Consider the following 10438-nt stretch of genomic DNA (forward strand, 5'->3'; position numbering starts at 1 on the left):
TGGCTGAGATCTTGGGAAAGAATTGAAGGTGGGAGAGGACTAAAGAGGCAGGAAACAATGAATTAAAAGCCTGTTGACTACACTTCGTAAAGAACCATATAAGGAAGAAGGCATTGTGTCAAATAAAGAAATGAGTGTAGCCAGGTGGAAAGGAGAACCTGGGTTAGGTAAGCTCGCAGTCTTAGGTTCCAGAAAACTTGAATCATTAATAATGAATATAAATGAAATAGCCACTGAACGAAGCATTTCAGAGTGCTGTCTCTGGGCTCAGCCTGGCTGGGTGCAAATCGTGGCTCTGTTAGTAGCTGTGTGACTTTAGGGCATCATTTTGGTTTTCTCTAAGCTTCAGTCATCCCATCTGAAAAACAGAATACTAACAGTGCCTTTTTAGATGCTGGCTGTTGTTGTAGGTAAAGGTTGCCGTGAGGAGTAAATGAGGTAAAGTATAAAAAGTGTTTTTAGTGTGGTGTCTGCGGTACTGAAATAGCTATCACTATTACCTGCCATTGTGTGCATTTTAAAACAGTGAAAGACATTTCCTTTTCTATTTTTAAAAATGGCTTCCAGTTACAGACATTCACTGACTACAGAGGAAAGCTCTGTGGCTCTGTGAAAGTTGTGAGGCTGAAGATTTTTAAGCCTTTCTATAAAGCTGCTCCAGAGATGGAAAACAAATTCCCCCTCAACTCATATTCTATGTGTGGGGGGGCAATCCATCCAGACACATTTGGATCAGTGTGACTAATTTGTTTTTACGCAGTTGAGGTGAGGTCAGTGAGGGGCTGGGTACTTGGCTGAGCAAGGCTGTTTGGGTGGGTGGTGTGGGGCAGAGGTCAGCTTGCTGTGATAGGCAAAGACAGAAATGGGAAAGGAAACCAGGGCCACAGAAAGAGCCCAAGTTTACAGGAACGCAGAAGAGCTCTACTCCAAGAGGACACAAGAGAACTTTACTGGGCCAGTAAACATTTCCACTCAAGCAGCTACATGGTGTCAATGGGCAAACAAAAAAATAACAGGATAATTATAGAAAGTTTTCTGAAACTTGCTTTTATTTTAAAAAAAAAAGTGTTCGCCTTTTAATTTCCTCAAATGTGCTGCCAAAAATTCAGGTATTTTAAAATGTCAGGAAGCACTGGTATGACTAAGTGGAAGAGCGGCTATCAGGGAAGGAGGTCAGCAGTGTGCCTTGGGTTTGAGGGCCGCACACCCAGCCTGAAGGGCTCTCCTTGAGAAGGAAGCTTCAAGAAGATGTACTGACAGATGGTTCTGCCCCATTTCTCGTTCAAAGGAAAGCTCCACAAGCTGGGTTTGAAATGCTACTTTTGTGAAATAGTTATCAGATAGGGAATTCCATTTCAACTAACTAACACTTGGAAGTTACCTCCCCTCTCTTTAGTCACTGTAATGAGTAAGTTTCTTTTGTTTTCTTATATCACAAAATGACAGCCCAATAAGCTTTGGAAATTAATTCATTCTAGTGAATGTTATGAAATGAAACAAAACCAGCTTAACGACTGTAATAACTGAGGTTGGGCATCCGTGACATTCCCTGTAGCCACCCTGTGCTTCTTGCCTCCCTTGGCAGGCTCCTTGGCCTGGGTCGTTCATTTATGCTCCCCACAGTACTCTACCCAGCACTCTACCACCCTCTCCTCAGAAGCTTTCTGCAACTCCCACCTAGCCAGTTCACACCTCTGGGTCACCCACATTTTCTGTTTTGTCTTTTCGGGATCTGGGCTGAGAAGCGAGACCATTGCTTGCAGGGAGAAATCCCCAGATGGTGCTGTCAGAGTCTACCGTGTATTTATGCTCTCAAACTCTGATTTGAGACCTCAAGACTTGATTCAAATCTTGTATTCATTTTTTTTCTTTTTATCTCATCACATTCTCCATGGTGTCTGACTCAGACCTATCCTCCACCCCTAGGTTCTCAGCCCGATGCTACCACTTCCCACTCTTAGGACATCATATTCCATCCTGTATTTTAGAAGATCTAGGGTAGTTTTCTTGGCTGCCGTTTGTCCACAACAGACTGATTTTTTTTGTTACTCTAAGACATTTTCTTGCATGGCACAGTGGGGTAGGTCTTCCTTTCTGCCAAGGCTGACCCAACACTCTTCTCTGGATCCTGTTCCTTGGAGCCTTCTTGAGTGACCATCTCCATCAACTATCCCCCATCTCTCTCCTTGTGAGTTGCTTCCTTTATGCTTCCTTCTCCTCTATTCGGTTCCAGTTTTACTTACCTATGACTCAACTTCTGCTTCTCTTTCAAATTTTCTTGAAATTAACCTCTGTGTTTATTTCCAGTGACCACTGTCCTTACAGTCTAAGCTGGGCCTTATCACTGTTTTACAAGCATTTTCTATGAGGCCACTGATGACCTCTCTTTAGGCCTTATTTTTCTTAACCCCTCTGAAAAGTTTCAAATGGCTGACCACCCTCCCATCTTCTTGATACTCTCTCCACCTCCTATCCATATGATTCTGCCCCTCTGAGTGTTTCCTTGTTGCCCTTTTTTTTTTTTTTTTTTTTTTTTTTTTTTTTTTTTTTTTTTTTTTTTAAGCACTGGCTTTGTCTTGCCCCTTCCAATCCATTCTCCATGTGTGGTCAGAGCATTCTATCTAAAATAAAAATCTGATCATGTCACTCCTCTGCTTAAACCATGCAAGCTTCCAGTTTAGGATCCACTCCAAATCTATAACATGGCTTGTGAGGCTTTGTCCATCTGTTTAGCCTCCCTCCTCTTCACTTCCCATTCACTCAACTCTTCTCAGTCTGTTTCCTCTGATTAAACACTGTTCGTCTACCTTCCAGCTATGCCCTCATCCTTCATTGTCCCCTTTGACAGGCAAAGTCCTGCTGGTTTTGCATGTTCAGTTTAGCTATCACTTCCTCCTGGAAGCCTCATCTGATCTCTTTCATTCATGGGTTGGCTGTCTCTACTATGTGCATGTGCTCCTGAGCCATCCTTTCTCTTTCCTTCTATAGATATAACCATATCATTTATGAAAAAGATATATATTCTCTCGATAGATAGATAGATAGATAATCTCTTTTTTCATCTCTGATTCCCACCCCATTCTGTGCACTCCACCCAAAAAGGCTTTGATTGGTTAGGTCAACACAGAACCCAGAAATGACACGTCAGAGACTTAATTATCAGGACAATGAATTAATTTGGTTATACGATCCAAATAATAACTAACAGTAACAAAAATTAACTAACATTTCCATAGTGCTTGCTATGTGTGAGTCATGGTTCTAAGTACTTGAGTGCTAAGTATTGTAATAATTCATTTAATGCTTCTAACATTCGCAAATAGTAGATCCTATCAGGTTTTTATTTTTATAGAAGAGCAAACTGAAAAATAATAGGATAATGTTTTAGACCAAGGGTAAACAAATCACTGTTCTTGGACCAAATTCAGCCAGCTGCCTGATTTTATAAATAAAGTTTTATTGACAGATAGCCATGCTCATTCGTTTATGGCATCTTCTGTGGCTGCTTTCCCACTATAATGGAAAAGTTGAATAGGTGTGACAGAGACTATATGATTCACATAGACTAAAATATTTACTATCTGGCCCTTTATAGGTTCATACAGACTATCTGCCCCCAAAGTCTGCATTTGAAGCATGCTGAAAAATCATGTTTATTTATGTCATTTTTTGTTTCTATCCTGAGAAGACAATCCCACTACTCCCAAACCCCCTTTTCAATTTTGATTTTCCATTTTATTATTATTGTGTTGTGGTAGTATATTAAAGCAAAATCCATCTGTCTATAATGTAAAATAATTTTCCTTGGTAGAGATTTTTTTTTAACCATGACCTGACTATTTATACCTTATAGAATTTAGAAGTTGAAAGTGCCCATGGCCTCACTCATCTTTTTAAAAAACAAACTTGGCAAATGAGATCTGGAGATTGTGATTTATTTGCTAGGAGTCATGTGATCAGCCATGTAGGGTCTGGAAAACAGCCCAATTCTCCTGACCTTCTGAAGAAGGCCCTGGTGGCCCAGCTCTCCACCTCCTCATTGGCAGGGGTCCTGAGCACCCTCTCTGGCTGAGACAGCAAGGTCAGATAATTTATTTTTCAAATACATACAGCCAATTCCTAAGCTCTCAACAACAACAGGACCCAGAGAGTCTAGCGAAGTTATTGCTATTATCTTTCTGTTTGACCTTGTCTAGACTTCCACCCTGGCTTCTTTGTTTATCAAATTTATGCATGGGGTATGTGTGTGTGTGCGTGTGCATGTGTGTGGAGTCTCCAGTTTTCATGACCAAACCTTAAGCAAATGAGAAAAATGCCTTAGGGTCTAACTAGAACGAATGCCACCCTAATAAATATTAGTTTTGATATCATCTGAGCCCTAGGATACGGAATATGAAATTTCCAAATGGTTATTATTCAAATCAATCAGTAAAGAGTACATCAGCGCCTCAGTGGAGCTGCACAGCTCAATTAGCACACATGGCATCTACTCACCATTTCCTGGATGCAGCTCACATCACCCAGGACCCTGTGTGAGCAACACTGTGGTTAAGGATATGTCACAGCGAATCAACAAAATATGCAGTTTGATCAGCACATTCTGAGAGCAGACCATTAAAATATGCAACCAGATCCCCCAAGTGCATGAAAAATTAACTAACGAGTTTTGTATCTTGATCAGTTTAATGAGTGAGAAGTCGCTGAACAAGAGTGTCAAATTGTACACTCTGGCAAGGGAGCAGACAATTGTCAGAGAGCAGCTGGGAGGGCCAGAGCTAATACTTTTGGTTTTCAAAATACCAAGCCTTAGAATTCAATGTCAGAAAAAGCTGATTAGTATTAAGATATTGTCCAGCTTGTGTCCAGCAGGATGTGATGTGATGTGGAGCCTTCTGATGTAAATGAAACATTGATTCTCTCTTTCAGGCTTCACTAAGTCTTAATAGACTCAGCTATATGCCTGGAAGGCCCTGCCAATGGCATCATATACACATGTGTGGAACTAAGAGGCAGTGGCAGCCTTCTGGAAATATCTAAACCATCCAACCTTAAAGAGCAACTAAAAGGAGGAGAAAAAAACTTCTTTAATCAAACTGTGTCAGAGATGCCTCATGCTATCAAGCAGGACTTAATAAACCAAGAATGTCCAAGCTAGAAAGTGGGTGGAGAATTTGAGTCAGTTAAGCCCAAGTGGTTGATGATCACTCGAGGAGATGTGTGAATTGGATTGTCACAGAAGACTATGGGGCCTGCTGTCACCCTGCTATTGGCAGGATGCTGATGGGAAGGTTGACAACCTACTCTTAACACAGCCACACATACCCCTAGTGACTTGGCCCATGTATAAACAGGGACTTGAGCACCAGTCTGTTAATTCTGCTCTGCTACTTTATCTTGGCTGACCGGCTGGCATTGCAGCTGCGGGAATGTTGGTTTCTCAGGGCATAAATTTACCCCCTTTTATAGTGAGCTGGGCAACAGAAAGATGGCAAGCCCAAATAAAAGGCAGAAAGCAAATCCAAATGGGAAACATTCTGCAGACAAAGGGGAAGATTGGCAGCCTGGCAAATGCTGAGACCAGAGCTGGCTGCTGGTTGCCCTTCCAGTGAGCATGTACTGTTGGAGCAGAGGAGATGGGAAGAGAAGCAGACAGTGTGTGTGTGTGTGTGTGTGTGTGTGTGTGTGTGTGTGTGTGTTCCTACTTTTAATTAGACTTTCCTGAAGTGTGGCACATGGACATAGAATGACCTTTGGACAGATGTGGTATGTGGAAAACTTTAAAATATGTTAATAGTTATGATTCGGTTTTCATGAATGTCAGATAAAATAGAAATAGCACATCAAACTCATGATTTCACTAATATTTCTTAAGGTGAGGTAAGTATAGCAAAAGTGAGCCAAATTAAGACAAAATTAATGAAAAATACTACATTTTGAAATAAAATATGAAATGAAAAATAAAGAAAAATACTATATATGTAACAGCACATGTGATAATGGATATCTCAAAAATTATAAAGGGATTTTCAAATGGCTTAAAGTTTAGGAAAATTTGGACTAGATTACTTTCTTTAAATAAGAGAGTTTCATGCAATTCAGTCAATGAAACAGGACATATGAAAATATATAGCTTGGAGTGGATAATTTTAAGCAGGAAAGGAGGATTGGAAATAAAAAAAGGATCTCAAAGTTTGTCATTTATCCCATTTTCAAATGTGCAGGGGGCTAAGGAAAACTCTCCAGCCATAAGCCACTCTTGAAGCTGACATATTAATGAGCCATCATGAAACCATAAAAGTACTTTGGATTACCAAAAAAGTTCAATTATTAAAAGTTTTAATTAAATTTGTATGAAGAGTTTATTATAGATGATATCATACATCAAAAGTGCACATACTATATCTGTATGTCATACATATACACACACACATTTGTGTATTTTAAAAGAATAAAACAAACACGTTCCCTCTAGCCTACTTAAGAAATAGAAAATGACTAATATTTCGGAGCTGACAATGTGCCCCTCCAAAAACAACTCTGTTCCCTTCCACTTCCACATTACTCCTGTATTGAGTTTAATGCTAATTTTACTTGTCTTGTTAGTAATCTTACCACATACGCCTGTGCTGCTAACATATTGCCTAGTATACTTAAATATAATGCTTTCTGTCCTTGCATTTTTTATTAAAAGGATCACTCTATATGGATTCTTCTGTGACTTGTTCTTTTCACTCAACATTATGATTTTAATGTTTATACAAATTAATATTCATAGATTTAGTTAATTTTATTCCTATGTGCTATTTCAGTGAATCTATCACAATAATTTATCCACTATACTGCTTATGGACATGTGGACTGTTTTTTGTTTCTGAATGTGAATAAGGCTGTTTTTATGGATCTCCTGGTGTTCATGGGCAAGAGCTTCCCTTAGTAGACACCTGGGACTGGCATTGCCAGGGATAGGCATGCGCTTCTTCCATGTCATAAAGTACTGTCATATAGTTTTCCAGAACAGTCTTATCAATTTGCATTCCCACCACTAACAATAGTAACAAAAATAAAGTACCTAGCAAAAAAAATTTACAAAGCCAAATATGAAATAAAGTAATTTATTGAAAAACATCAAAGAAGACCTAAATAACTTTGGAATTATGGCAACCTTATGAATGCGAAATTTAATGTAAAAATGTTAATTCTTCCCAAATTATCTGTACATTTCATACTCTTTCTCTCCCACTGTCCCTTCCCTTCCTTTCCCTTCCCTTCCCTTCCCTTTCCCCTCCCCTCCCCTCCCCTCCCCTCCCTTCCCTTCCCTTCCCTTCTTCCCTTCCCTTCCCTGTCTCACTCTGTCACCTAGGCTAGAGGGCAGTGACATGATCACAGCTCACTGCAGCCCTGTCTCAACCCAGAGTCAGTCAATCCTCCCACCTTAGCCTCCTGAGTAGCTGCCACTACAGGTGCATGCTCCCATACCTGGCTAATTTTTCTATCTTTTGTAAAGATGAGGTTTCACAATAATTCCCAGGCTGGTCCTGAAGTCCTGGGCTCAAGCCATCTGCCCACCTCAGCCTCCCAAAGTGCTGGGGTTACAGGTGTGAGCTGCCACACCTGACCCATACAATTTAATTTAAATTTAGATGGAGTTTTACATGGAAGTTGCAATCTGATTCTGAAGTTTAAATGGAAATGCTAAGGGTCAAGAATCACTAGAATAATTTTGAGAAAGGGAAAATAAGGCAATGTGCTCTACCAAATATGGTAATTGAAACAATGTGGTATTGGCGCAGGGATAGACTATATTGTAAGAGAACAAAACATATTATAGATTCCAGAAGCAGACTCTTCCCTAGAAGAAAATGCCATATGTGAAGATGGCAGTACAGATCACTGGAGAAGGGATTCACTCCTAAAACAAATGGAACTCTATTGATTGATTATACAAAAATAAAATTTTTAAAACACAGATCGTTATATTCCACCACAAACAACTGTCAATTCTTTGTAGATTAAGGACTTAAATGTGAAATGCAAAAGTTTAAAAACTTTTAGGAGACAACAAAGGAGAATATATTTATAATCGTGTAGAGAAGGATTTTTAAAATAAGACACAAAAAAGCACAAAGCATAAAGAAAAATTTTATAATTTTGACTACATTAAAATAAATACATAAAAGGAGATTTTAAAATATCATAAATAGATCAAACTTTAAGCCACAGACTGGGGGAGGACATATTTGAGATACATATATAGGAAAAAGAACACATAAAATACATACAAAGAGCACTAATGAATCAAGAAGAAAAAGATCAAGAATCAAATGGAAAAATAGGCAAAAGATATGAATAAACACTTCGCAGAAGAAAATATGAATGGCAAAAAAATATTGAAAGATGTCCCAACTCATTGATGAGCAAAATTTAAAAACAAGCACTATTAACTGTTAATAATGATGTAAAGAACTCTCACACAGTGCAGATGAGAATGTAAATCTGGACAGCTATTTGGAAAATAAATAAGCATTTTCAGTAAAGTGAGAGATTCATATATCCTATGACCTAACAATGCCATTGCCAAGAGAAACACTTGCACGTTTGCATTAGGAGACATGTATAAGGATGTCCAAAGCTGACTCTTGCAGTTGCAATAGCTGGGAACAAGTCATATGTCCATCAAAAAAGAAAAGATAAAATGAGAGAAAGACATACAGTGGAATACTATGCAACTGTAAAAAGTAAATCATCCACAGCATCATAGGATGAATCACAAGAATGGAATGTTGAATGAAAAACATTGAGTCACAGAAGAATGTGTACTATATTACCACATTAATATTAATATCCCAAAACATATAAAATAGAGAAACAAATAGGTTATAAAACTATGAAGCAAAAAGCAAGGGAATGATGATATACAATTCAAGGAGTGCATTATTTCTAGATGAGAAGAAGGAGGAAAAATTGGGGAGTGCCTACATTCTAATTGCAGTTAGTGTCTATTCCTTAGCCTGAGTCATGAGTATATAAGTGTTAATGTCATCATTCTTTAAATTATATATTATACATAATATAGATTATATATTATACATAATATATATTATATATGTATATTATACATAATATAGATTATGTATAATACATAATGTCATTCTTTATATATAAATATACATTACATATACTCATTTGTATATGTTGTAGAACTCACAATTTTAAAAAAAGAAATTATACAAGTAACAAATATGGCTAAATTTGTGAAAGTGTCACTTGATTAACCAAAGAAAGGGTCATTCTTTTCCAGAACGAAAAAGGAGCTGTGACAGCAGGATATGCACTGCCAGAAGTTCCAGCAATTCTTTGGGGACACCAGTGCCATAAACATTTGGCAACTGGCACGAAATAGATACTTAATAAAGTTGGAAAAGGGCCAGGCATGGTGGCTCACACCTGTAATCCCAGCACTTTGGGAGGCCAAGGCGGGTGGATCACTTGAGGTCAGTTCGAGACCAGCCAGGCCAACATGGTGAAACTACAAATACAAAAGAACTAGCTGGGCATGGTGGCTCATGCCTGTCATCCCAGCTACTTGGGAGGCTGAACCTGGGAGATGGAAGTTGCAGTGAGCCAAGATCGCAGCTCTGCCCTCCAGCCTGAGTGACAGAGTGAAACTCTAAAAAATAAAAAAAAGAAAGAAAGAAAGAAAAAGAATAATAGTAATAACAATAATAAAGTTGGAAAAAGAAGTAAGCAAGTGAAGAACAGAGGGGAGAAAGGCAGAGAAAGGGGAAGAAAGAGGCTAGCTGCCCTCAGTTTGTAAATAATTGATTCTACACAATAAATAGATTCCTTGTTTGGAAAGAGTTCAGTGCTTGTTTTCACGGAGGGAGAGCTCTATTCTCTTGTAGAATTTAGCCCATTGTGTCTTCATGTTACTAATGGCCATACTGACAGCTATAGTACACCACGGAGACTTGCTTGTCAAACATTAACTACTATGCCATGTTATTATAGATTTTTTTTCTGATAGAGTAATCACTACTACTTATATGGAATGACAGAAGCTGCCTGATAGTATTTAATCTAATTTGAAAATACAAGAAATAGCCCAGCTATGTAAGACATAGAAAGACCCAAAGGGATTTTTTTTTTTTTTTAAGTCAGAACAGGAAAGGAAGCATTAAACATATAACTAAACTCTGACAGACTGCACCTTTTGCTTTGGTTTCATGGGAATTGGGGTTGTAGGTAAATAATACAGTATGTTGATTGTATGCTTGAATCTGCATTTTAAATTAAGTTTTAAAAGTTGAATAAATACAAAATAATATTCACCACATATTTCTTAAGTACAAAGAGGATAAAAAAAGAAAACTTACGTACATATCATGCAGCTTTTAAAAACAGAACATTAATGCAATCTTAAAGCTCTTCGTGTATTCTA

The sequence above is a fragment of the Hylobates moloch genome, unplaced genomic scaffold (assembly GCF_009828535.3).
Source record: "Hylobates moloch isolate HMO894 unplaced genomic scaffold, HMol_V3 SCAFFOLD_35, whole genome shotgun sequence".
NCBI lineage: Eukaryota > Metazoa > Chordata > Mammalia > Primates > Hylobatidae > Hylobates > Hylobates moloch.